Genomic DNA, 27,664 nt, shown 5'->3' on the forward strand with positions numbered 1-27,664 from the left:
GAGTGGCTCAGTCGGTTGAGAGTCCAACTTTTGATTTTGGTTCTCATGATCCCAGGGTCATGAGATCAAACCCTGTGTCAGGCTCCATGCTGAGTGTGGAGCCTGCTTGAGATTCTCTTTCTCTCTCCCTCTGCCCCTTTCCCCCACATGTGTGCTCTCTCTCTCTCTCTCTCTCAAAACTAATAAAAAATAAAATGACTTCTTTCCAATGTAGTTTTTTAAAGTTCTCACAGCTGCAGAGGCCTCACATCATTTTTCCTGCCCTGCTCTGTTGATTTATTCTCTGAAGTTGGTTAAATTCTTATGTATGGAAGGCTACAGCCATACATAACTTCTTTTAGAAACTCATTTGTGCTTAAGTCAATCTATCTTCAGTTATCCATGCTTCGAAAGCTTAGAGATTCAAAACCTCAAAAATAAAACAAAGGCATTTGTAGAAAGAATGTAAGATCAGGCTATGGCTGTGCATTATTCCTACGAGGCATTAATTTAGCAACTAGATGGATGTAAAATCCACCGTGAACGGCATAATGGACATAAAAGAAAATCTATAGTGAACAGCATAATGGACAGAAAGGAAGAGGAGGGAAGGGGAGGGAAGAGAGGAGAGGAGAGGGAGAGAAAAAAGAAAACAAGTATCCTATTGAGTTTCCTCATGTAAAATCGAAGAAATTCCGTAAAACGCTCAAATACAGAGGACGAGAGCAGCTTGTAATTGAGCATACATTTTCCCCTAATTCCATCGTCTTTATTCATTCCTACGGTCTCACATTTTTTTCGACCTCATCTTTTCTGTTCTTTGCGCCTGTGTTTATGCAACAAAACTCTACGTGTTTTATTTTCCTGTTCTCTTTTCATTTCCTTCCTTGTTCACATCCCTTGTTTTGCAAAAAAAGAAGTTGCAGATGTGACTGGACGAGCAGAGGCAGGGTGCAGTCTCCAAATCAGCTTGATTTCATTCAGATAAGACCGCCCAGGAAAGTGATGAGGGAGGAGGCACAGTGTATTCCATGTCTTAGAACCACGCCCAGGAGCTCGCACCCTGCCATGTCTGTAAGTGGCAGGGCCAGCTACTGGGGAGTTAAGGCCTGGAACGGGACTCCTGATATGTCAGGAAGTTCTGGATGACTGTATTTTGCTGAATGATGAAGTAGCAACTGCTGGAAATAATAATAGGCCTTAAAATAGCAAAAATTCCTGAATGACTGTATCAGGGAGTGACCAATTTCTATCATGTGTTGATGTCAATTTAGCGCATGGATGTTCCCTAGAGAAAAAAGAAATGAGATTCCAACCTACATTTTTTTTTTTTTTTGCAAGTGATTTAAACTACATACAAAACTCCTTCCAGGCACAAGCTATAGAGCATACTGGAAATGTCAAGAGGCCAAGTGACAGGAAATGCATTTGGTAGAATCATGCTGCTCTCATGTTTAATGTGGGAATAGGAATATCCTCAACAGCACAGCATTCCTGGATGGCTCTGAAACCACAAAATGCCACAACTACAGAGTTAAGGAACAACTTCTGTAGACGAAAGCCTGAGAAAAAGTTTCAGAAACTCTTTGAAAGGAAAGTGCATGCCACGTTAATAGCCCTTAAGGTGGAACTGAATGTATTTTATTAGAGATCCACGATCATGAGCTGCTGGTTTGTCCTGCCACTAGTGAGGCATGTCCTGCCATGTTTTGATTCTTGAAAACATGGAATTATTTACAAACATTCAGAAATCAGAAAATGTCGGGACACCTGGGTGGCTCAGTTGGTTAAGTGTCCGAATCTTGGTGTCAGCCCAGGTCATGATCCAATGGTTTCAGGGTTCAAGCCCCACGTCGGGCTCTGTGCTGGCAGCAGGGAGCCTGCTTGGGATTCTCTGTCTCCTTCTCTCTCTCTGCCCCTCCCCTCAAAATAAATACATAAACTTAAAAAAAATTACACTATAAAAAATCAGAAAATGTCATATTTTAAAAAGAAAGATTGGTATTTTTCTGGGGAAAACAAAAAAGATCTGCACCACTGGAAATATACGCCTCTCTGAGACCATTTTTTCCAGAGCTAGAGCTTGGCTCTTCTGTCCATGAAACAAAACTTCCAGTCTCGGCCACTCATTGTGGTGGCTCTTACACCAGATATGCTTTGTTCATTTTCATTACCTGCCTGGCTTTGAATCTGAGACACTTGTTCTAAATTCTCCAGCTGGACCTTAGCCCTCTATATCTGAAGACATCAATGGCAAGGAATAATGAGTTTAGAGAAAAACACTTCAAGAGAGAGACGGAAAAGTAAGAGTTTCTTACTCAATAAGAACAATGTCATCTTTCCACCCAGGGTTTCTTAAGACATGTCCCAATCTAAAAGCTGGGAAGGGGAAATGATGATAAAAGTGTCCAAAAGGACCAACCACAGAGTGAGAGAATGAGAGAGACAGAGACAGAGAGACTAGTACATTAGCAGGTGTCAAAAATGTCTTTGTCAACATTAACACTTCTCCTTGGGAATCACATGCAGAAAAGGACAGAGATTAGAGAGAGGTCTGAAGCTTCACACAGAGGCCATAATCTATAATCCTATATTCACTAGAATATTTCTCAGATGCTAATGAAGCATAAAATTCTGGTAACTCATTAGGAAGGGTTCTTTCCAAGATCTTTTTATATTTGTAATTTTGAATTCTTTTTCTCAAGGATGGTCTCCCAAATTTTATATATTTCAGGCCTCAAAAACCAATATCCACCTCCGCCCATATCACCATATATAAATGTCTTGGCCAAATTTATCAGTCAAGGGAACCAAATGAAAAATGCATAAGGTGCCAAGTGTGTGTGTGTGTGTGTGTGAGAGAGAGGGAGAGAGATAGAGATAGAGATAGAGATAGAGATAGAGATAGAGATAGAGAGGGAGAGAGGGAGAGAGGGAGAGAGGGAGAGAGGGAGAGAGGGAGGGAGGGAGAGAGGGAGAGAGGGAGAGAGGGAGAGAGGGAGAGAGGGAGAGAGGGAGAGAGGGAGAGCGAGAGAGAGACTGGCCAAGCCATTCAAGAAAGGGAGATGACCCAGTGGTTACTAAAACCATATTTCATAGAATGGGGGAGTCTCAGAAATTGCTTATTTCATGCAACACCTTCTGAGTCATTATTCCATAAGATAAGCTATTTTCAAAGATTTAAAAATAAAATTCCATTAAAACATGCTTTTTATGAATAAAATCAGAAGCACTGATATATATATTCTCTCTGTAGTTTAATATTCTATATCATTTAAGACTCGAGAGGAATAATCTGACTTGTTTCCCTGATCCCTAGTATATGGAAATGTTTAGAGATTTACTATAACTAGGTTTTAGAGGATTGTCCACAAAAATAATTATTAAGAAAGAAATCCTAGAGGTATCAGCTAAAGTCACAGGTCTAATAAGTGTTGGATCTGTTCTAGAATCTGTAATATAATCACTTATTCTTTTCATCTTTATAGTATCATCTTATACAAAAATGTAGGTGATAAAATATTGTAAAGTTTTACTTTTAGAAAACAATGTCGGAAAATATTATCTTTCCACTCATTAAGATCAGAGTCTTATATCCGACATATAATGAATCTGTAAGCTACTGGTATTCAAATTATATCTAATGGCACACAAAGAAGTGGGTCCTAGAGTTTTGACTATCTCTAGCTTCTCAGAGGTTTGGTACTTTTCATTCCAAAATCAATTTTTCTAGATTAAAATGGAGAAGTTGGCTTTATTTTGACATGGAAATTTCAAACCAGTCATGGAGCAACAGGTTGGTATAAAGGGGATTCCATCTCTCATTAGGAAATTGAATATAATTAAATAATAATCCACTGAAACTTGACAATATGCTTCCCTTACATCCATGCTATAGGTTTGTCAGATAGCTAACATGGATGAAAAGAAGGGACATTCTGAAACTAGAGTATAAAGACCCTTGAACTAGGTCCAAAAGAAACAGTCTTGAATCAAACGCTTCACCATTATCGGCAATGTCCTAATAAGATTCCTTTTGAAAAAATATATATTAGCCCTTCACTGTTCTCTTCTTTTCTTTTTCTGTTTCTTGTACATTCATGTTTTGGCAAATTAGTCAATAACAACATTGAGGACACATTTATAAAGTGATGGATGAAATAAACATGAAACTAGAAATGTGTTTTACTAAAATTGGTTTGACTTATTCTTGCCATATAAATCAAGCAATATATTTTCGATAGCAAGATTGCACCTACTTAGGTCTACTTGGATTTCTACTAAATTTAAACACTCAAATCTTCAGATTTATGGCTCTCCACCAAAAACAAAGTTATATTTTGTAGCAATGAAGCAAATAAAATATTTTAGCGCATGCAAAATAATTCATTTCTGTATAGTATCTCTAGTTTTGCTCAGTCTTTGCTTTCATAGACAAATACACACACACACACACCACACCAATCTCTTCTTATGACTATTATCCCCTCAAATCGTTTTAATTAGAAGTATATGTGTAACAAGAAAATGGCTGGAGGCATTGAGATCAATGAAAGGTTGCGTGTGTGGGTGTATGTGTGTATGAATTTTCTTTCTCCTAATAGTGTATTTAGAGTGATACTTTATTATTATATTTTTGATTGTCATTCTGTTTTGTTTTTGCTTTTGTGAGAAAATTTCTTTTCTTTTTGATGCAAAATCTTTCCTACTAGAAAGCTATGTCTTTGATTGTCAACCTTTGAATTAATTTAATAGTATGAATACCTCCAGAAAATTTTAAAGAGATTTAGAAAATAGTGTGTTGTTCTATAGAAAGGACAGAACCTCAGTCTTCAGATAAATCAGGAATTTGTCTTTGTCCAATTGTCTTAGAGAAGCTATGTTTTTTCCCGTCTTCTTTTTATTTTGTGAGGTAATGAAATATTTAAATAACTGATACTTGGCAGAAACACTTATTCCCACAGTATTTCTTGCCAAAACGAAAGAAGAAAGATCCAAATATCAAACAAGGGACGCCGTATTTGTGAGATTATGAGGCTGATTTTCTACATGACCTCCTCTTTAAAATAAAATAAAACAAAATAAAATAATCAGAGGAGTGGAAATCCAGAAAGCTTTTTGCGAAATGATATAACCATCCTCAGTTGATGACAGAAGCTGAAAATAAAAAAGGATATAGCAAGAAACAATCTTACCCTGACAGTGAGTGGATCAGATAACCAAATCAGTTTCAATATTTGTTCAATTTTTAAAAGGAACACAAAAGTTAGGACAACATGACCCATAACTTGTTATTATCTAAATAAAATTAAATGCCTTTAAAAAGTTTTCCATTGGAGGGGTGAGGGGGGCAGAAAACAAGCTAGGTCAGAAATAATGTGTTCACTGGGCCTTCTTTTATGAAAGGAAAATGCTCTACCAAAGAAAGAAGTAATCACATTCTACACAGGTGTCATTTTTATAAACATCAAGCTGGCAAAAATACCCTTTCTTTCTTCCCCGAGATTTGCTTTACAAAATTTAAGGAGGAACTCCCTTCACTAGGGCTCCTCATTTAATTATTGCATCCAAAATTTATTAAAGAAAGAAAACAAAAACATTTGTGAGCCACAGGGACTGGTGGTAACACAGGTACGGGGAAACCAGGAGGATCTGCTGATTCCAGATGGAGTGGATATATCCCCATGGCACCTATTACTTGCCAAATGTTTCGTAAAGCAAACACATGACCTAAAAGATTTTGCAAGTGTGGGGTCTTCAAAAAAAAAAAGAACAAGGAAAAAGAAAAAAAGTACACACTTGCAAAAAAAAAAAAAATTCTGTTCTTATTTAAAAGTCATTTCTTAATTCCTAACCATAAGTTGTTTTTAAAAACACACACACTTTTAATATTTTTCAGCTGTCATGCCCACTTTAGTGAGTCTACATGTGTGGGTACTCCATAAAATCTCAGTGGTGGTGGCAGATGTCCTCTCTGAAATATTTCATGTGCTGCTGGGGGTGGGGGAAGTGTCACTTTTGTGCCATGAACACCATTCCTTCTGAAGGCTCTGATCTGGGACAGCCCCTCTAAAGCAAACGCTGCACTGCTTGATGTCACTCAAACGGGTGGTAAGCAGCAGAGAAACATATGACTATGTCAAGATGAAAAAAGGAATTTTAAATAATAACATATTTATGAGGCCCTTTACAACAGCAAAAGAACGGCTGTAAAAAGAAATCAATAATTGTTGTAATTCCGGCGTGGCTATGGGAGAATAAAAATTTATATCTGTTGTCTGAAGTGAACAAAACCTATGTTCATGGAAGCTCTACTCAGTCCAAGGAAGAGTCACCTGGTTGTTGGAGCCTCAGAGTACCTCTTCCTTTGCATTCCTCTAGCAGTTTCATGATGTATCACACATTTTCACACTTAATTGCATGCTGTCTTCCTTTCTTCTCTAATTGTTTAGAGGTTTAGTGGTTTAAGAGATGTTTTTACGTACTTTGAATTAACTTGTATTCTTTCTCCTTCAAGATGATTACTGTGCTGAACAGAAGATACTTGATAAATATTTAATTGACCCATTAATTCATTCAGTAAATTTCATTAAGCACCTACCTTGGGCCGGATTTAAAAAATGCCATGCACCCTTGCCCTCGGGTAGCATACACATTTCCAGTAGAGAAAGCAGAGATTCCAGCTAAGAATCCCAGGAACAGAAGTAAAACTACATCCAGTGATATGAGCTTTGAAGGAAGAATACCACTTGCTGAGGGCGTCTATCTGGGGATCTCATGTCAAGGGGGGATGGGGAGAAGGTAAAATTTTCTAAGCAACTGATACTTTAAGTCCAAAGGGTAAGTTTATATTATCAAGGGAAGAGAAATAGAAACATCTTGGGAAGAGGAAAGTGCAGGCTCGGATGAATAACTGAAATAAGACTGGTGTATTGGGAGAGTAACAAATACTGGGTGAATAGAGGAAGATTCTGGAAAGGTTAGCAGTGGCCGTGTTGGCCCTTACAATCTATGGTAAGGATTTTGAACCGTGAAGTCATTCAGGGTTCTCAGCCCTACAGTAGCATGATAAAATTGACTTTTTAAGATGATTCTCCCTGCACAGAGAATAATGATATAGTTAACAGATAGGTAAAACTTAATTAGAAAGAATAAATATAGAGACAGGGAGACCAGAGGAAAAAAGATTTCATTAATCCGGGTGAAAAATGACACAGCCTTGAACTAGGGAGCAGTGGACATGGAAAGACACAACAGACTTGAGGTATGTTTGGAAAATCACATCTTTAAGACTCGATGATAGATTTGATGTGGAGTTTGAGAGCAAAAGGAATAAAAGATGGGGAAATAAAAGGGAATGTGGGACTAGACTGAGGAAGAGGGGGAAATCAATAGCCAGCTTCAGTTGTAAAATTTCAACTGACCTTGAGTTATCAAATTGGAAGTGTTGAACCAGCAGTTGGACAGATCTGGAGCTTGGAAGAGAGTTGTGGGTTTTTTTGGTTTTGTTTTTTGTTTTTGTTTTTGTTTTGAGAAGACAGTTTGGGAGTCATTAACCTACAGAGAATTTTTGGAAACAGGACTGGCACATATCACCTAGGGAAAGAGTAGGTGAGGAGAGGAGCAGAGGGCCCAGGGCAGAATCTGGAAAAAGTCCAAACAGGTCAAGGAGACATAGAAAACAGATCAACATAGAGGGAACAGGAGGAAAGCAGTGAGTGGAGTGTGAAGTAGCCTAAGGAAAGAGAATCCAAAAGGCCCCACCTGTTGACCGTCCCTTAAGAGAAGCTGCACAATCACCAATCAGTACCTTCCGTTCAGGTGTGTGCCTTGGGTCATTCCTGTTGGAGTTTATGATCAAAACACAGATTTCTTTCTCTGTCACTAATGTCTTCATTTTTACATCATTTTTCTCCCAATGGGTCTTTCATGAGCTGTTCTGGAAAACACATTTCTCTTTGTGAAACTGCATGGCTACAAAAGGAATTCTTGTATGCCAGGCGATCTCTATTTTTAGGTCAGACCATCTTAAACATAGAGTCCAAATTTGGTGAAAATGTATCTAGTATATGATGTAGTTAACAAACAAGTAAATGGTAATTTACTATTCCATTAATAAATATTTTTGCCAACAGATGTTAAATGAGCTATAATTTATCTAACCAGCCTTCCTGCCACCTTCTTATCACCAAAAAAAAAAAAAAAAGATACTTTAAAAAAGTACCAGGGAGCCTGGGTGGCTCAGTCAGTGAAGTGTCCGACTCTTGATTTTGGCTCAGTTCATGATCTCATGGTCATGAGACTGAGCCCCAAGTCAGGCTCCAAGCTGGACATGGAGCCTGTTTAAGATTCTCTCTCCCTCTCTCCCTCCTCCTCCACTCATGTGTGCACACACATTCTCTCTCTCTCTATCTCTCTCAAAAAGAAAAACTGCCAAAAATGTGTAAGGGATGCAAGAAAATTAAAAACAAGTATATTTTATTAGAAAAATTTCTGATGGGGTGCCTGGGTGGCTCAGTTGGTTAAGCGTCTGACTTCAGCTCAGGTCATGATCTCACAGTCCGTGAGTTCGAGCCCCATGTCAGGCTCTGTGCTGACAGCTCAGAGCCTGGAGCCTGCTTCAGATTCTGTGTCTCCCTCTCTCTCTGCCCTTCCCCTGCTCATGTTCTGTCTCTGTCTCAAAAATAAATAAAAATATTTAAAAAAAGAATGAATTCTGATGAATGTATATTCTTTTTAAAATTTTTCTTTAAAGGTCTATGTGAAATATATTGTTGGTGGGAATGTAAACTGGTATACTTTGGAAAACAATATTATTTTATCTTTTTAAACTTTTTATTTAATAATGTAATGTAGAAATTGCACGTAAGTGTATAGTTCTCTGAATTTTTACAAAATTATCACACTTCTAAAGTCAACACTCTGATCAAGAAACAGAACAATTCCAATACCTCAGAAAGTGCTTTGATATTATATTTTTTAAAGTTGAAGCTTCACTAACCCTATAGCAATCTACTTATTCACACACACATATGCCATATATACATATATATATATATATGTATATATATATATATATACACACAATTCTGTTCATATACATGTATACCCACATGTATATATGTGATACTGTATATATATATATATATATATATATATATATATATATACACACACACATATCAGCAATTCTGTTCATATACATGTATATACACACACATATATATACACATACATATATATGTGTGTGTGTGTATCTACAATATAAATTCTTACACGCAACTCTCAGAATTGTACCAGAATGTTCATAACAAATCTGGTTATAATAGCTTAAAATTGCAAACAATCCATATAACAATCACCTGGAAATAACAACTTGCAGTATATTCGCAGGATGGAATATAATACAGCAGAGAAAATTCAAATGAATAAACAACCTCTAAGCACAACAACATAAATAAATCTTAGAAACAAATATTAAAAACATAATGTTTATGTAGAAAAAGCAAATTCCAGAAGAGTAGAATTAATTGTATGACACCCCTTTTATAACATTTTAAAATGAACAAAATATATTTAGGCATATACAAATGTGTGACAGAAACAAACAAGCAAATAAAAACACAGTAAATACAACATTAATAATAGTGGTTTCCTTTTAGGTGAGGCAGAGGGAGGGGACAGGAAGAAGCACAAGGGTGAGTGACAGTGCAGTATATCCTCGAGACCAGGGCAATTTTGAAAGCAAAAGGGGGCACTATTAATAAGTAAAGCAGGGAAGTGATGGTAAGTAGAGACTGTCCCAAGGCAAACCTGGACTGCGGATCACCCTAGTTATTCACAACCAGTTGTTAGATTGATTGGTAAGTTCATGGGCATATTAATTAATTAATACAATTAATAATTATTATTATTATGTAACTAATATAATTAATATATCATAATAATATAATTAATAATTATAATAATTATAATTATAATATAATTAATTAACATAAATTAAAGAGGGACATTCATGAACCAACGATTTATGACTGATTCAATTCAGGAATCATCGAGGTCCAAATATAAGTAATACTTTGTCAATTTAAAAATGTTAATTATTTAGTGTCCTGGGCTTTAATATTAATCCTTGGGGGCATGAATGAGAGGGATGGAACAGAACAACCATTTCCTAAAAGAGAGTCTAACTCAGGAAAGGAGGTGGAAGAGGGAACAGTTAGCCATTGTCCAGTCCCCTCTCTCCCAAGATCCAAAGAGTCAAAGTTCACAATGTAACAAATGTAATGAATGAAATGATTATTTGATTTTATACCTTATTGAGGTTAGGCTAATTACTTAACGAATTTCAGGGCACTCAGACAGGTTCAAGTTCTACCTAATTATTAAGCCAAAGTAATTGGATCCTGACAAAGTAGCTGACATTGCTTTATAAGTGTCCTTCAATAGCTAAAGGGAGTTTTGAAATTCAGTTGGATCTTCAGGTTTGCATGGGAAGATATTCACAATACTTAACCACCAATAAAGCACAAGAAACACCAATCCAAACAGGTCCCAGCCATGGCACTGGTGTAGGATTCTACAGCATTCCTGTTGCTCTGGCATGACCTCTCCATGCTGGATCATAAAGAGAGCCAGTGATCTCCAAGGAGAAGCCACTACAGCTTGAGTGGGAGGTATGACCTCTAAGGACTTGAGTTGCAGCTCGTAAATAACCAGTTATGTGAGCAGGTCAATGTTTTAAAAATCGGTAAAACTACAGGTGTATAAAGAATTCATTCTGCCTAAAATTAATATAATTTGGAATATATTCATGAAGAAAGTGAATACAAATTGCCTTGCTTTCTCAAATAAATATGAGAAAAAGGAAAATAAAACAATCACGACTGAGACCTCCCTTGGGACTTTGGAAGCCTAAATGTGATTAGTTTTATGAAAATCCACCTCTGGCTATGACCACAGTGGAGCATACCAGCTGAGTGTTTACCTGAACTTCACACTGAATATTACAGATCCTACAGATGTGCAGACTGAACAAGACTCTGTCAAGACCTTGTCACTGTTGACGACAATCCCAGCATAGACACAATCAGTGTGTTTGACTTCCACTTTTTGGTTTGTGCATGATTTAATTGTAAATTAAATTTGACTTACTACATTAGGATTCTAATCTTCAGGAAATACCGAAGAGGTGCCTAAAATATTTTTAGCAACTGCAGTAGAATACAAAGCAACGTTGGGACAATTCTCTCCATGGTACCAGACTCTTCTATAACTCCAACAATTTCCATTACCCCAGTGCCTAAAATAGGCATATGCTACATGTTTGTTGTTTAATAAATGAAGGGAAATCTGGATCTTAATTATGGCTTTACCATTTAGTGCTATAGCTTTTTTTTTTTTTTACTTGTCTTCAAAATGGGAAAAGTAATAAAACAGAAGCCTGCTGTGAGGTTTACTGACAAAAAAGAAGAATCAACATGGGAGGTGCCCAGAAACTTATGGCCTTCCGCTTACACCAGAATATGACTAAAGAACCTGATTTCTGGAGCCCATAAGAAAACGATGGGGTTTCTCTACTAAAACAGTCCCTAGAGCCCAAAATGACCAGGTTTCTCAGTGGTGTCAATGTTCTAATTAATATAGTATCGATGTGTTGACTAAGTCCATATCACTCTGACTCAAGCTCAAACTAAATGCTATTAAAGATTGTGAATTCCATATCAGTATTGAATTGAACACACAAGGGAGAATGGTTTCTTTCTTTTTTCTTTTCTTTCCTTTTTTTTTTTTTTTTTTGAGAGAGAGAGACAGACAGACAGACCAAGCAGGGGAGGGTCAGAGAGAGATAGAGTAGCCCAAGCAGGCTCCATACAGAGCCCGAGGCAGTGCTCAATTTCACGACCCTGAGATCATGACCTGAGCCAAAATCAAGAGTCAGACACTTAACTGCCTAAGCCACCCAGAAGCCCTGTGGGAGAATGTTCTATATATGATGGTTTTAAAGGAGGGAAAGAGAGAAATCACAGCAATTAGTCCTAACTAATAGAGTGAAAAATGGAACACAAGACTGCTAGGACAATACCCAAATTATTAATGAATTCTAGATAACAAATAGAAATATATTTGTCATAAATAATTATTGGAAAAAAAGAGGTCATATTTAAACAGGATACTAAAATCAAACTAAGGAAATTCAAGAGAAATTCCAGTTTTGGAAAAACAAAAAACGAAAAAAACAAAACCAAACTAAATAACCTTCCTTGTGGTTACTAACACCATTACTGTCATCAGTGATTACTGAATGGTTATTATCATCACTGCATGATGTACAATTTCAAGTTCTTATAAGCCTTATACCTTATATATAATGAACATGGTAATAAATGCTAAATGTGTGAACACATTAACAATATATGATAAGTTTCTTTCTAGGAACTAGCTCATGGATGTCAGAAGTTTTATATTTGGTAGTTTCAATTAATTTTGCTACTTAATTCTAAGTACTATATTAAGTTACCTCAGTTCACCCATCTGGTAAAGAAATTTTATATGTAAAAATCAAGGCTTTTCTTTTCAATCATATTTCTTTCACTTTCTGAACTCCGCTTTTTATAACCCTAATTATGAACAAAGAGATCATGAGAAGTAAATCCATTTCAACTTCTAGCTACATTCAAAATATGGAATATTGAGTCTCCATGGAATGCCCAGCCTCAGAAAGATTTTCCCCTGGGCCTCACAGGATATATTTTACAGCAGTTTGGGAGAGGAACCAATATTTTTTACGGTTCTCTGGAGCTTTGGATGGGCAGAAGACCACCAAGAAGTGGGATAAGTTTTCAGTTCTGTGGGTGTTACTAGAAGGGATTTGCTAAACCTACAAATTTCCTTCTCAGGTCACTATTAAGTCAAGGCGACATATATATAATATCTGTATGTGCTGGTGATGTAATTGCAAAACATATGTCTGTCAAGATAAATTTAAAATACATTTTTATCCCAAACATTTCTAAGAATACCCATGCAAATAATATTTTTCAGTTTATGAGAGACCAGTTTGTTAGTTTCTATAGAGGCTTTAAGGATAATGTGAGATCTAGTTCAGAAGAAAATTTGTTTTTCTACCTGTAATTGTCTTACATTTACATTTACATTTTTATACCTATAATTGTCTTAAATTTACACCTCATTGTCTTCAAAGGGCAACATTTCTTATGCATATATTGTGAACATCAAGAGTCCTTGCAAAACAACAGAGAAAATAACATTGACACAATGGGAGTTGACTATCATAAGGATGAAAAACAGATTAATCATAGCAGTAATAATAATATCTAACTTTTAAAAAAGTTTTTCTTTGTGCAAGGCCTGTGGTACATAGCAATTTTATGCAGCATCTAACATAATTGTCATGACAATCTTATAAAGAGAAGACGGTCAGAATTGGAGTTGGAATCCAGATAAGTGAAACGCTATAGAATGAGGGTGGGAATAAAAGAATAAAGAATCTTTTAGCCTTTCCTGGTATTCTGTTTTCCATAACAAATTGTTTCTCAAAAAATGATCTTGGGTCTGTTCTCCATTTCTCAAGATAATTCTCACAGTTGTAGTTTGGCTATATGAGTCAAAAGGCTTAAAAACCACCATGTTTTTTGAACCAGGATTTCAACCTCTGAGAATTTTAACCTAAAGAAATATCCTGCAATTGCATAAAATACAAATGCACAGATGTTCACTAAGGCTTTCTGTAAGATAATAAAGACTTCTAAACAGCACAAGTAATATGAGATTTGTTAAATAAACAGTGGGAGACCTGTGTGATAACTGACTATGCCCCATTATAAACTGTACTATAGGAAAAAAGCCTCTGAGCACACAAAGAATAGATTCACAAAGTATTGCTGACTTTAAAAAATGTATCCCAGTTTGTATAGAAACAAAGATATACCTATAATTTTGAAAAGGTCTTAGTGGGGGAAACACATCAAAATGGTAACCCATGACACTTCTCCCAGATGTGTTCAACACCAAAAGCATCAGTAGCAAAGGTGAAAGGAAGCAACACAATGTCCTCATAGACAGAACTCTGGTGTGATTCTAGATATTGTTCTAAGTAGGAGCCCAGTTCCCTGGCCATCAGTTAACGCCACAATGCCCTTTGGTAACTCCCTTTTCTTCTTGAAATATCCAGGGCTTATTTCTGTGGCTTGCACTAAGGATCCTGACAGATGCAGGTCCTCGTTTGAGCCTACAGTACAGTCCTGTGTGAAACACAAAGTTTTGCTCAAGCCAGCCTTTTGGGAGCATATAGGGAAGAAGCTCGGGTCATCACTTTAAAATGACCATAATAAATTATTCCTATGATTTGTGGAATTATAAAATGCAAATTCTCCATCCAGAGATAAAGTTTTGAGTAATGGTAGAGACACTGGAAAATTACTGAAACAAATTGGAACTATGGGGGGAAAAAAGGGGACTGCTAGGAACTGAATTCCTCAGATCCCATCTAATGCACGCTTTGACTAATAAAGGCCTCAGTGATTTCTCCTGAAAGAGTTCTTCAGAGGAATTCAACTTCAAGGTTAAGGTCTAGATTCAAGAAATAAGACACCACAAGATACAGGTTTATTCAGTCCATACAATGCGGAACTACCAAGAGCTTCAGAGAGGATTCTCGATTCCAATTCCCAGGCCCTGTAACTAGCACCCATGTGACGCACTAAAGCTGTTTCTACCCCGAAATGTCCCCACAGCCCAGTGATGTGGTGACTGAAAAGAATAGATAAGCAGGTAATTCTCAGGAGCAAAATGAAGAGGCAGCCATTTAAAAAAAGTCAAATAGAACTGATTTCACTTTTACATTCAGGACCACACTATCTCTGCCTCTCTCAAGCCACACAATCCATACACAATAACACACCTATTAGATAGTTCCTATGGTCATTTGACTAAGGGAGAAAAACTCAGACCTCGTTACAGATGGGCTGCCTGATATGCCAGTACCAGCTAGCCATGTATTCCACTGCAGACCCACTCATAAGTGGCTCAAAGAATATGAGTCCCCACTAAAAGAATATGATAAAGGGATATTCTCTCTTGTGGGCATGACCTGGGGCAGGAAATCTGGTTACCTAATTTGCTTAGGAAGAGAAATGGCTTAAGGAACACACTGATTTATAAGCAGTCACTGGTCATTAGGCTAGTTGGCCAGGAATTAGAAACACAGCACTGGGAAACTGGTGAGTACTGTCTGGGGCAAAGTTAGACAAATGTACCAAGTACAGACACACAGCATGAGGGTGTTTGTATCCCATGTGAAAAGCTCAGTGAAAGACATCCACTGTTGAGGAGGCCCGCATATCATAGGGGTAAAATCATTCATGCAATGGATATCAGGCAGCATCCTTTCCTAGGCACTACAGTACTTATTCAGTGAGTCCACATACAAAGGTACCACAATACCAGAAATAGAGGCTGCACAAGGGCTCAATGCCATAGATTTTACTTCTGCTTACCTCCACGGCATAGCAATGACCAATGCTTAACACTTGACATAGCATCATTCCCAAAGAGACCAACAACTTCCTGATAGCAGATTGAAAACACTGGACATCTATAATTTTCAAGGGGCATTTACCCCTCCAGAATACATACCTATTCTGTAAATGGGCTTGCTTTACATCTGCCAGTACTATCATCCATGAACTTGTAGACATATCTTGCTAATCATCACAGAATCGCACAACATATTAAAGCTCATTTTACAGCAAAAACCAATGGGTTTACAACCATGAAATTCACTTGTATTGCAATGCACCCCATTGCCCAAAGGAATCTGACCTCTTCAAATAGTGAAAGGCTTACTGATGATTCACTTGTGAGCTCATTTGGAAGATCACATCTTGATAGTACTGGGTGCTTTGAGACAAGGAACTAGTATCAGGTGCTGTTTCTCCCATGGCCCGTACATAAGAGTTTGGGAACAAAGAAGTAGAAGTAGGCATTACTGTTTTCACTGTTACACCAAATTATCTATACCTGCATCATTTTTGTTTCCTACCCCTATAACTGCTCATTCTGCAAGTTTAGAGGTCTTAGTTTCCAAAAGAGAAATACTTTCATTAATGACACAATAATTTTGCCATTGAATTCTAAGTTGACACCACTTCATGGATAGCTTGGGTTTCTCCTGCCATTAAATTATCAGGCAAAGACAAGGGATGAGGGTTTTGATCCTGCTTACCAACAAGACATCAGTTTGTCGAAACATAATGGAATTCACTGGGATACCCTTCCCACCTTAGTAATCTTAAACACAGTTGTCAAATCCAAAACAATTGCCCAATAAGACCAGAACCACTAAGTGTTCAGACTCTTTGGGAAAGAAGTCTTGGGTCACCAACCAGATATAGAACCCTGACCCACTGAGGTTCTGGTTGAGGGCAAGAGGTGAAGGAAGCAATTTCATGATTAGAGACAAAAAGAAGGGCTGGCTATGCCAGCTCTGTTCATTTTTGTTATGCATATATTAACAAATTATGCATATTTTATCCTTTCCTCTTTCTTTACTATCTATAAGAAGAGTGTCAGTGATACTTAAATTTTCATTTTAATTCATAAATCACCATACTTTAAGGAACGACATCCAGATGTCCTGATGAAGATATTTTATCACCTAGAGACCTTTGCCTCTGAGAATGAAGAGTAAATAATGAGATTTCAAGTGACCCTTTTGTGGGGGAGGAGTGGGAGAATTTTTATTTGTATTTGGGTTGTATTTTGTTAGATGGCAACATGTAATTGTTGTGTGGGAATAAGTTATATATGGTTGGGGAGAATACCTGGTGTATAGCAAAAGAGGTAAACTGTGTGACACTTGTTTGTACTTGTGCTCATAGATTCATTCTCTGCCCTTACTCTGCTCTCCAGGAATTGGCTTTTTGCAGACATCTCCAAGGCTACTTTCGTCAACTGACTTATAGCTAGGTAGGGTAAATGGGAAGCTATAATATGAGTTTGCGGCCCAAGGAAGGAGAAAGTCAAGCCTACCACACCAACTCTCCCCCATTGTTTCATGGTTCTAATTCTTTTTTTTTTTAATGTTTTATTTATTTTTGAAAGAGACAGAGCACAAGTTGTGGAGGGGCAGAGAGAGCGAGAGATACAGAATTCGAAGCAGGCTCCAGGCTCTGAACTGTCAGCACAGAGCCTGATGTGGGGCTCGAACCCACAACCATGAGATCATGACCTGAACCGAAGTTGGATGCTTAACCGACTGAGCCACCCAGGCACCCAGCCCTTCTCACCATGATTTTACCTCCTTCTCAGCAGCTCTGCTCCAATGGCTCTTTTTTTTTTTTTAAGTTTATTCATTTACTCAGAGAGAGAGTGCATGCATGTACATAAGCTGGGGAGGGACAAAGAGAGAGAAAGAGAGAGAAAGAGAGAGAGAGAGAGAGAGAGATATATTGAATCCCAATCAGGCTCTGAGCTGTTAGCAAAGAAGCCAATGCGGGGTTCAATCTCAGGAACTGTGAGATCATGACCTGAGCCAACACCAAGAGTCAGAGCCATCTAGGCACCCCCATTGGCTCTTTTAATGTCATATCCTCCCTCTGCTCTCCAGTCCTGGATGGAAGTGCTTTACTGGTATAGCTAATGTTAGGGCTGGTATTCCATCATTGTTTGGCTTTTCAGTTTTTCTAATAATTTGATAAGAAGCTTTATACTCCTAATGTCCAGCTACCAGGCACTGACTGTTTTCCTCACTTGACCCTGACTGAGTCAATCTCAGGAGTTCAGGTGAAAGATGATGGTGGTTTAAATTAGGGAACTAGGGTGCTAGTAGTAGGAATCAAGAGATTTGGACTGGTTAGAAGATATGTAAATTGTAGGTGATAAGGAAGGGAGGCATCAAGGAACATGCTTGGTTTTCTATTTTGAGCATCTGCATTATTAATGCCATTATTTATTAAGATGCACTAGATACGGGAGGAACAACTTGGAGGTAAGAATTAAACATTCCACTTTAGACGGGTTCATCATGAGATCCCTGTAGGATTGCCAAATGGATTTCTTTAGTTGGCAGATGGCTAGTGGAATCAAGAGATTTGTGGAAAACTCTAGGCTCCTGAATGCCATCCTTAAGTTCTACGCCCTCTTTTTCACTTGCAGTTAACATCAGAGTGGTCAGATTCCAGCTTTATTTGTGGTTCTTAGCCCACAGTGGCTGGGGGGTGGGTCGGATGGAGTTTCTAGGAATATATCCATTTAAACTATATTCCCACAGAACAAAATTAATTGACCGACTGCTTCAGTTTACTAAAAAGCATCTTACCTTATTTTGAGGTGACAAAACGAAGTGAGCGTCTAAACAGCAAAAACTTGAGGCAATATTTAGGTGCATATTTTAATACTCTGAGAGCAATGGGAAATCTAGTTACCCAACAACCAATCGCACTTACCAACAGCTTGAAAGATTGCCCTCAGTCAACATTTTCTTTTAAGACATCATCAATTTGCTGCTTTAGTCTCAACTAAATTTCATCAGATGGAAAAAAGGGGAAAAAACAGGCAGTCCTACTGACCCCAGAAAGAAATCATGGCATCTAAAGTAGAAATTTGTTAGCACTTTGGTACACAACTGAAGGATGTAAAAGAAGTATTCGTTAGGATTTGGCTTTGTGAATTTAGTGATATTCCCATATTTCTATACTTACATAATCATCAATCATTCACATATAAAACATAGTCAGAACTCAGGAACTATTATTAAACAAGAATGGGTAATAAAACTTGAAAATATCACTGCTATATTTTGGAAAAGGAAATTAAGTGTCAAAATGTCATTCCAAAGTTTCACTCACTTAGGGTTAACTACTATGTTCTCTTGAACATATTTTTTAATTTAGCTAACCTTTTAGTGATCGTGTCTTCCAGAAACGTTTGTGGAGTGTGACATAAGGTGGGAATCCAATCCCATAGCATAGCTTTTCTCTATACTTCTGCTAATACTCTAGGTTTCCAGTAAATGTGTTTGAGATTGGTGTGTGTATGTGCGTGTGTGTGTATACTGAATGCATTATTCCCACTGATAGCTGGCTGCGTGTGTAGGGGAAAAAGCAGTGAGAAATGGAGAGGAATGGGTTTGGGGAATTCCCCTCCCAAGAGGTCTTAGGAAACCAAAGCTTCCCATGTCTTGAAAGGTCAAAGAAAGAGTATAATACACGTATGAAAAAGAAACTGTCTTATCCAGTGTTCTTGGCCCAGTCAGCAGATGAAATATAAATGCTGTCATCGCTTACGTGTGAGATAAAGGATAGAAAGTGGGAATGTGTTGGTTTACTGCAAATACCATTCTTTCGGTTTGAGAACATTGCTGGAAATAACCTGCGCTGAGAAGAGCTCCCTATGAGGAATACACGTTATGGGAAACGGTTAAAGGCAAACTTTGGTCACTGACCTTCTCGATGTAGTTTAATCAAGCTGCAAGCACCACACCAAAAAAGACAGCTGCTTGAAGAAGGGAGCCATCACGAAGCCAAGACATTTTACCTTTCCTCTATTACATGAGTCGGGGATAAGACACAAGCGTGCAGTAAATCTCTAGTTCATGCATTCAGAGGCTGCACTGTAATAATGATAGACTATAAATCACTCAGAAATGTTACCTTTATTTTAGGACAGTCAATAGCTAGAAATAGTACTCACCAATAGCACAGATGTCTAGGAGATATAAAAACAAATGCTTGGCAGTTGTTTAAAAATGGGAAGTACAAGAATCTGACCTAAAATATATTAGAACACAACAGCGGTTTCATCGTTTTGTCCAGTTTCCAGTTTTGCGTCTCACTATTTTTTTTAATCCCATGTTCTGTTGTTGAAGGTAGAACTGTAATTTTGGAGAAGTGAAAAAAGTGTCTGTCATGCGTTTCTTTAAAAACCTTGTAAATATTTGTAAAGCGCACATACATCCATGAGCTGTTATGTAAATTTGTTTTTCCTTGCAAGTTTCAGGATAATTGCATGCCGAGAATTGAAGTAAGATGAGGCTGTAAACAAATGGGAGGCTCCTGCAAGGCCCCGAGGGGACGGAACTAGGCTATCAATGTGCCAAATATTAGCTAATTGTGAGGATGACACTGCCTGGCCAGACTCACAATCTGCATCCCAGTGTCTGCCTCAAAAGAGCTGTTACAAGAAGAAAATGCTCATTTGTTTCAACTGTGACTCAATGTTCTGAAATCCAGTCATGGGCTTTGGAAATGGAGATCCTTCTAAACAGTGACAATGTTAAGGGTCAAGGAGGCTTTTGATATTTCTCCAGGTAGGAAATGCACAGGGTTAACAGGCTTTACTTTACTTATCAATTTTTTTTAATTTAATATGAATCTGGACAAACTGGAATGTTATGGAAAAGGGAATCACACTTTTAAAAAAATCTTCTTTTTATGTGTTTTTTTTCTTGCATCCCACTTTTTTTGGTGGGGGGTGGGGGGGGCGGGTGGAGGGGTATTGTCAGGAAATAGAACAAGTTGATTTAAACAATTGAAACTCTAGAGAAATCTGAATCTTAACTTACCGGAGGTTTCAAGTAAAGCTCAGTTTCCTGTGACTCTCCATTTCCTGGGTTTAACAGGGACACAGATCTCAAGAATTAAAATACGGTGAGAAAGTCTGTCCTACTAAGATTTTCTCACCCCAGCAGGAAAGTACCATACCAGAAATTTCACAAGAAAGTCTGCTCTCATGAGACTCACAGCCAGACTTTTAACCATTTTGATAAGTTCAGAAGAGCTTCAATCAAAAAGCTTTCAAATCCCTGTCCCAAATGACCCCACAAATCCCTTTGAGAGCCACCCAACACCACTTCATAGTTCCCATAAACACTTGGACCTTTCCCTGTGAAAGCTGACAAGTTTTCCCGAAAGTCCTTACATACCACGCTCAGGCTCATCTTGCCAAATGTGCTATCTCAGTGGAAACTGCTGGAACTTTCCAGACAGATTTTATGCTAAAGGCAAAAAGTACCTCAGGCACCAATATGCCCACAGTTTTCTGGGACTAAAGGTACCTAAATATTTCAAATGCTGTGTATAGAGTCTCATACCTTTTTTCTCCCTGTGTGACCAAGTATTGCTGTCATAATACTTTGTGAGAAATGTCTCATAACTGTAGTAATTACTGATGTCAACACCCCTGTTAATATTCTGGAACTGCAAGCATTTCACATCAAATCTCCACGTGGAAAAGGGACTGTTCACCTCTACTTTGTGAATTAGCTATATGATTTATCTGTGGGAAACATTTCAGAAATATAGATTCAGAAAGACATCTACCACATGATGGCTTTTCCATATGGCATCTCATAATTATTTTGCTGTGTGTGAACATGATGAAAACAGTTTCATAATTCTCCAAGGGTCAGAGTAAATTATTTCAATTAGACATATTTCAGAGCAAACATTACCTTAGGGTTTATTAATAATATTACCTGAGAAGGAACAGCTGCCTTTTATGCATAAAAAGCTGTCAGCTTCTTACCACTCCTTACTATAGAAACCCTTTTGTGACTTTCAAAAAAATGGCAGATTTTCTCATGCTTTACCTAAACACAAAACTTGGCAGTAGGGACCTGGTTGTAATCCTCAGCATGGGAGCTAGTGGGTGGATTTTTTTTCTCTATAAACTCTTGTATAAACCACACCAGTCTCCTGGTATTTATTCTGGGTAATGCTGGAAATTGTACACAGATCCAACAGGCCATGTAAAGGAGTTTTGTAACTTCCTGAAGCTCTTTCATGCAAAATCCTTACTCTGAATGCAATTCCAGAAAGATGGGGCATTTCAGCAGCTCAGAAGGAAAGGCTTATTCTGTTGTCTTTTCCTCCTTCTCGCTGGAGTCCTGCAAATATGAAATAGGTCAATTGGGGCAACATAATAACAGCAATTAATTTGACATTAATTGACCTATATTGAAAATTCAATGCCCATTGAAATGTCTTTAGAGATAAATCACAAGGTAGCTGTATCATAATAATTAAGGATTGGAATTTTTCTCTATAGGTTGGTTGCCACTTTATAAGAGTTAGTTGGAGCTACAGATTACTGCAGGACATCAATTAAGCTTAGCTTTATTATTACCACTACTAGTCTCTGAACATGCATATTAAAAAATCTCAAGACACAGGAGTCTATGAGGTATGTGGAAAAGAGATTAGAAATCTTCTCTGTGCCTAAGAAACGTATTGCTTTACCACAAACGTTCCTTGCCTCCCACCCCAAGATAATGACGGTTATTGACAATGTCACTGATGATCAGATGGTTTGGTGAGGGCTTCTCACCAACATGTTCTGCTTTTGGCAAAACTTTCCCAAGGCAAATGCACATTTGTCTTAGTAGAACTAGCCAAGACTTTATTCTTTAGGCATTTGTTGCTGGTTGGATGAGGGTTGGTATGGTAAGTGGTAGAGTTAGTCAACTTCAACTCCTCAAACATTAATCTCTTGGCACTGAGGTTCAGTGTGGCTTCAAATTCTCAGGGGATCCTAGCTGGCACCCTAACTGTGGCCTTATGACTGTTTCTTGAAACAAACAGACTTTAAGCACTGTGGCTGAAACTTAAAAGGAAACTTAAATGTAAACATAACCTGTCAAATACCTGCAGCCCAAGTTCCTTCTCACAAACATACATTAAGCCACAATTAAAGCAGTCCTCCACCCAAGGCAGCAAGGAAGTGAATAAGGAAAAGAGGATTATTGGGAGATTGACTGACATCTGCCTATTTCGTGACTGAATACATAGCCAGGAGTGAGGCGCTATAATTTAAGAAATAGAAATGAAAATTGCAAGCAGAAAGGCTATTTGCATAATTCTCTCCTATTTTATTTTAGAACAAAATATCAATTTAAAAAGTGGGGATATTATAGAATGTTAAAGAACCCTCGTGTTGTGCTTTTTATATTCCTCATAGTGGGGCAGAACATCTTTCTTGCTTTGCTGTAACCATTCCAGAAAGAAAAAAAAGTACAAATGCTCTGCCCTAAGTATCCCCACCATCCTACAATCTTATGCCTTCTAGATCTCATTTTTCCTCATTTGGCGTTCTGCCATGTCACATTCTTATTTTGTACTTGCTTTGACCCCAGCTAAATGATGAAGGACTAAAAACCAAAAGCAAAGCCATAATTGGGTAAGAAAAGATTTGGAAACTTCATTATCTCATGCATGAACCATTGGCAATAGGTCAGTATTTACTTATGGTACATTTTATTCCTTGCCATAGTGGCCTCCATATCAGTAAATGGTACCATCAACCACTTAGTTGCTCCAAAAAAACATGGAGAGGCAATATTGACTGCTCTCTTTCTCTCACACTCCACATCCAAATCATTAGCAAATCCAACAACTTATCATCTCCGGGGCTATCACCAAGCCATTATATTCATTTGTCTGCATCACTGCAATAGTAATGAGCAATGAGCTACCACAATAAGCAATGCTCCTCATACTGCTTGCTTCTACTGATGCTCCCTCCTCACCTCCACACAGTTGTTGGTGATCCTTTTAAAAGATAAATCAGAGTATATAATGTCCCTGTCCTCAATCTTTCAATGCCTTCCCATTATACTTAGGATAAAATTCAAAATCCCTACATGGCTTCTAAGTCCACACGAGATCCATCTTCTGGAATGACTGAATTGATTTCCTACATATTTCAGCTTACTCATTGCACTCCAATAACACTCGCCTTCCCATCTCGGGGCTTTCACACTTTGCTAGGAGTACTTGTGTGCTAGATATTTACATGGCCCATTCTCTTACTTTATTCACCTCTCTGTTCACCATCAACTTCCCAGAGCTCAACCTTTACCTATATATATATAGAACAGCCTATGGTGTCACTATTCTTTCATCCTACTTCATCTTAATTCTTAAAACTTACTTGACATTATAATATATGATTATGGCTTATATTTACTGATTTAATTAATCAGTTTCTTAATTATTGCTATTTCCTCTACCAGAAATAATGAGCTCCATGAGGTCAGAGAGTTGTGTTTGCTGATCACTATATTCCCAGTGCCTAAAATATTGCCTCGCACAGAGTATATACTAAATAAGCATTCGTAATCTAAATGGATATTTTTCACTCAATTTGAAAGTTTGAAACATGAAAATAAGGTAAGTGGCAGGATACATCATATAGTTTCATTATCCATTTTACATACTAAAGGAAGTAAATGTGTATCGATAACTAATTAATAAAAACTGGCTAATTAGCATGAAAATGGTTACACCTGATTGTCTACAACATTCATGGTTCATACTGATCCCCAGTACCACCTAATGCATTGACTGTCCTTGGGTTTATCTACTTGTGGCCCATCTTGTCCACTTTTCTTATTTAAGATCATAGCTTCAAGTTCTACTCATGTACCGATTAAAAAGGTTGAACTACATCATCTCCAAGTTCTCCTCTAGTTACATAATTTTACTGAAAATGTAAAAGATATGACAAAAATCTTTTAGAAAAAGATGGAAACTTAACGGTGATTCTCAATTATTCAATATCCCTGTATGTTTTAGTTCATTAGCTACCCTACACTTAACTTTGTTTTTTATTAAGTTTATTTATTTATTTTGAGAGAGAGAAGAGAAGAGAACATCGAATCTTGAGCAGTCTCTGCAATGTCAGCACCCAGACCAATGCGGGTTTCGAACTCATGTACCATGAGATCCTGACCTGAGTCAAAATCAAGATTTGGACACTTAACCTACTAAGCCACCGAGGCATCCCTACATAACTTTAATATACAACTAAAGTCACTTGACAGCCAAGATTTACACTAGCCTATGGAACTGAAACTTACAGAGTTGACATTCTTATTAAATATCCCTGGAAAGTCTTATAATCAGATAGATGAGAGGCTAATACGGAGATTGGAAAATCATAGCCATTGCACCTAATATGTAATTCAGTTTGTCCCAAGCAAACTTTTTGTACTTTAATTGCTTAATCTGTAAAATAAGGTCCATGCACAGAACACTTACTAGAAATCCTCTTAATATGGTCATATTCACAGGCTGGTTTCTCTGGAAGTAGGAAATGAGACTGAATTTGACAATTACAAAATGTCAGGAGAGGAGGCAAGGTGGTGCAGAGGGAGAATTTGAATAGCCATAGAAGCACAATAAACTATTGGTCAGAAGCTCAGAAGAGCTCTAGTACATATATACCCCTTCAGAATTACTCTGTCTTGGGCAGAAATGGCTGGATATTTATACATGTCTCCATCAGTCATCAGATAGGGATGGGGTGGAGGCAGGAAAAGCATGCCTGGGAGGAAGGAACCCATAGAAAGTTTGGCAGGCCCTGAAGGAGCTGACAGATGGAGACTCTCTGCTAGAAGTTAGGGCAATAAGTCCCTTCTTACAGGGAATCTGGGTGACACATTTCCATTCTTTGCAGTCATAGTACCATCTAGCAAATCCTCTTACGCCATTTATATTAACATGAAAGAATAATATATATCCCATGTGAGCACATTCCAAAAGACAGTTACTAACAGGACACCCTGTGTGTTACTATGTATTCTAGTTTTTCAACCTGTAATGAGCAATGACAGTAAAACTTGGTGATCTGAATGGAAGTTTACATGTATGTACAAGTGCCCATGGGCTCGTGGGGATAAGAAAAAGAACTTGAAGCAGGCAGAAGGTCATTTATAGGCTAATATTTACAGTACAGAAGAACAATTATCAGATTCATATGTCGTGCTTTGGCTGGACTGCCCCTTACTAGACTTATCAAGAACATTGGCTTGGAGCGCCTAGGTGGCTCAGTCTGTTTAGCGTCCGACTTCTGCTCAGGTCATGATCTCACAATTTAGGAATTCAAGCCCAGTGTTGGGCTCTGTGCTAACAGCTCGGAGCCTGGAGCCTACTTCAGATTCTGTGTCTTCCTCTCTCTCTACCCCTCCCCCGTTCACACTCTGTCTCTCTCAAAAATAAACATTAAAAAAAATCTTTTTAAAAAGAACACAGGCATTAGCTATAGTCCTATTCAATCGGCTGTGTTTAAATTTTACAAAGTTTACATCTCACACCATACTGAAGGGTTCATCAACATATTCATATATGTAGCTATTTCAAAAAGTAGAGGCTTACTTAAATAGAACATAATTCTTGAATTTTCTAGATAATTCTTTACTGTCATTATCATCTGTCCTGGAACTGCTAATCATAGACTATACCATGATTTTTCCTCATTTTCTCCCTTCCCAACTTAAATACTTTTAACATCATGTTGGCTTTTATTATTTTTTTTCTTGTTTTCTGAAATACTCCACCAATTGGCTTAGCCTTCTTTTTTTTTTTTTTTTTTTCTGCTGTGTCACCTTTTAATACAGGTTTTCATCACCTCCGCAAAAGAGACTTTTTTTTCTCCCCAGTGAAAAAAGATGGATTGGTAAGAGGTCCCACAGCCTATAAACTGTTTCCTTTTAATTCAGGCCCTAGCAGTTTGGCCTGGCTCACGTTCAGATAGTACTATAACTTGTCTGAACCCCTTCTAAAGGGCCTCCTGCTAGTGTATTTATGCCTGAGCACTTGGGCCAGCCTTGAAATAGCTTCTCTAAAGAGCGATGGGATCTGTTTGCTCACCTCCAGCCCACATTGTAATGAAGCATGACCCTTGCTTTCAAACTCCTGAGGTTCTGACCTCACCAGGTGAGGCTTTCCCTGGAAATGGCCCCCTGAGGCTAATCCTAACTGCAGTTCTGTGTAGGACACTACTAAGGGTGTTCACTCTTAAGGGTTTTCTTTCTCTTAGCCTTGTCAGCCGCTTTCATGTACAGCCTTAAAGTTCTGCGTAGGAAGTATTAGGAGGAGATTTCTGAAACTCAAGCTCAATCTGTTAAAGCTGTCCTTTAGGATTCAAAATACTCAGGATTCGAGGGCAAATGGCAAATTTTGCAACCGCGTGTTCACTTTAAGTGGGGTGGTATAATATGCAAAAGAACAAAGAAATCTTTTCATCGTTAATGTCATTGCCAAGGAAAGGAACTGATGTTATCTGAGCTTTGATCTTTGTTTTCTTCCCCTCCCCCCACTGCTTAATTCAATTACAGATCTCTCCTTTATATAATACAAGCACCACTCCTCCACAACTCCTCCTTAATTACAGACTATTCAGGGATCCTAGATGTCCTGCCATGGCATTGTTTTATTGTAACCTCTACCAGGTACTGCATATTGCAGACAATTGCTTTTTTAAGGCCCCCAAATATCAGACTGCATGGATAACAACTCATTCAGTAATCAGTAGATTATGAAGTGGTTGAGACATAAATGGAAATTAATGGATAGATTGAGACAAGAGGCTACTTAGATTCCTTTGATGAGATGATACAGCAACTTACAGCTAACCTACTACTCCCTCTCCCCAATTACCATGCAATTGCAAATTTATGAAAACATTTCAAACTAAATTTATATTATAGGCCTTGTCAAATGTAGCTCTCAAATAATTGTGGGCAAAAATTGAAGATTTTAACACAAAATTAAAACTTCTTTCATCTTTATGCCTCACTGCTTTACCTAACGCTTGGACTAGAATCAATTATTATTTTATGCTCTTTTTGGGGAAAAGAGAAAGGAGGCACAAGAATGGATGCATA

At 37.8% G+C, this 27,664-nt stretch overlaps 1 long non-coding RNA gene across 1 annotated transcript in view; it reads right to left on the reverse strand.

Moving 5' to 3' along the window:
* Positions 1-21,284: 21,284 nt before the first annotated feature.
* Positions 21,285-27,664, reverse strand: part of LOC132673521 (uncharacterized) — a 57,384-nt gene continuing 51,004 nt past the window's right edge. The window contains exon 3 of the long non-coding RNA XR_013557065.1: positions 21,285-21,886. This is a non-coding gene — a long non-coding RNA (uncharacterized LOC132673521). The remainder of the gene's footprint in view (positions 21,887-27,664) is intronic.

Source organism: Panthera onca, chromosome C1, assembly GCF_046562875.1.
Source record: "Panthera onca isolate mPanOnc1 chromosome C1, mPanOnc1 haplotype 2, whole genome shotgun sequence".
NCBI lineage: Eukaryota > Metazoa > Chordata > Mammalia > Carnivora > Felidae > Panthera > Panthera onca.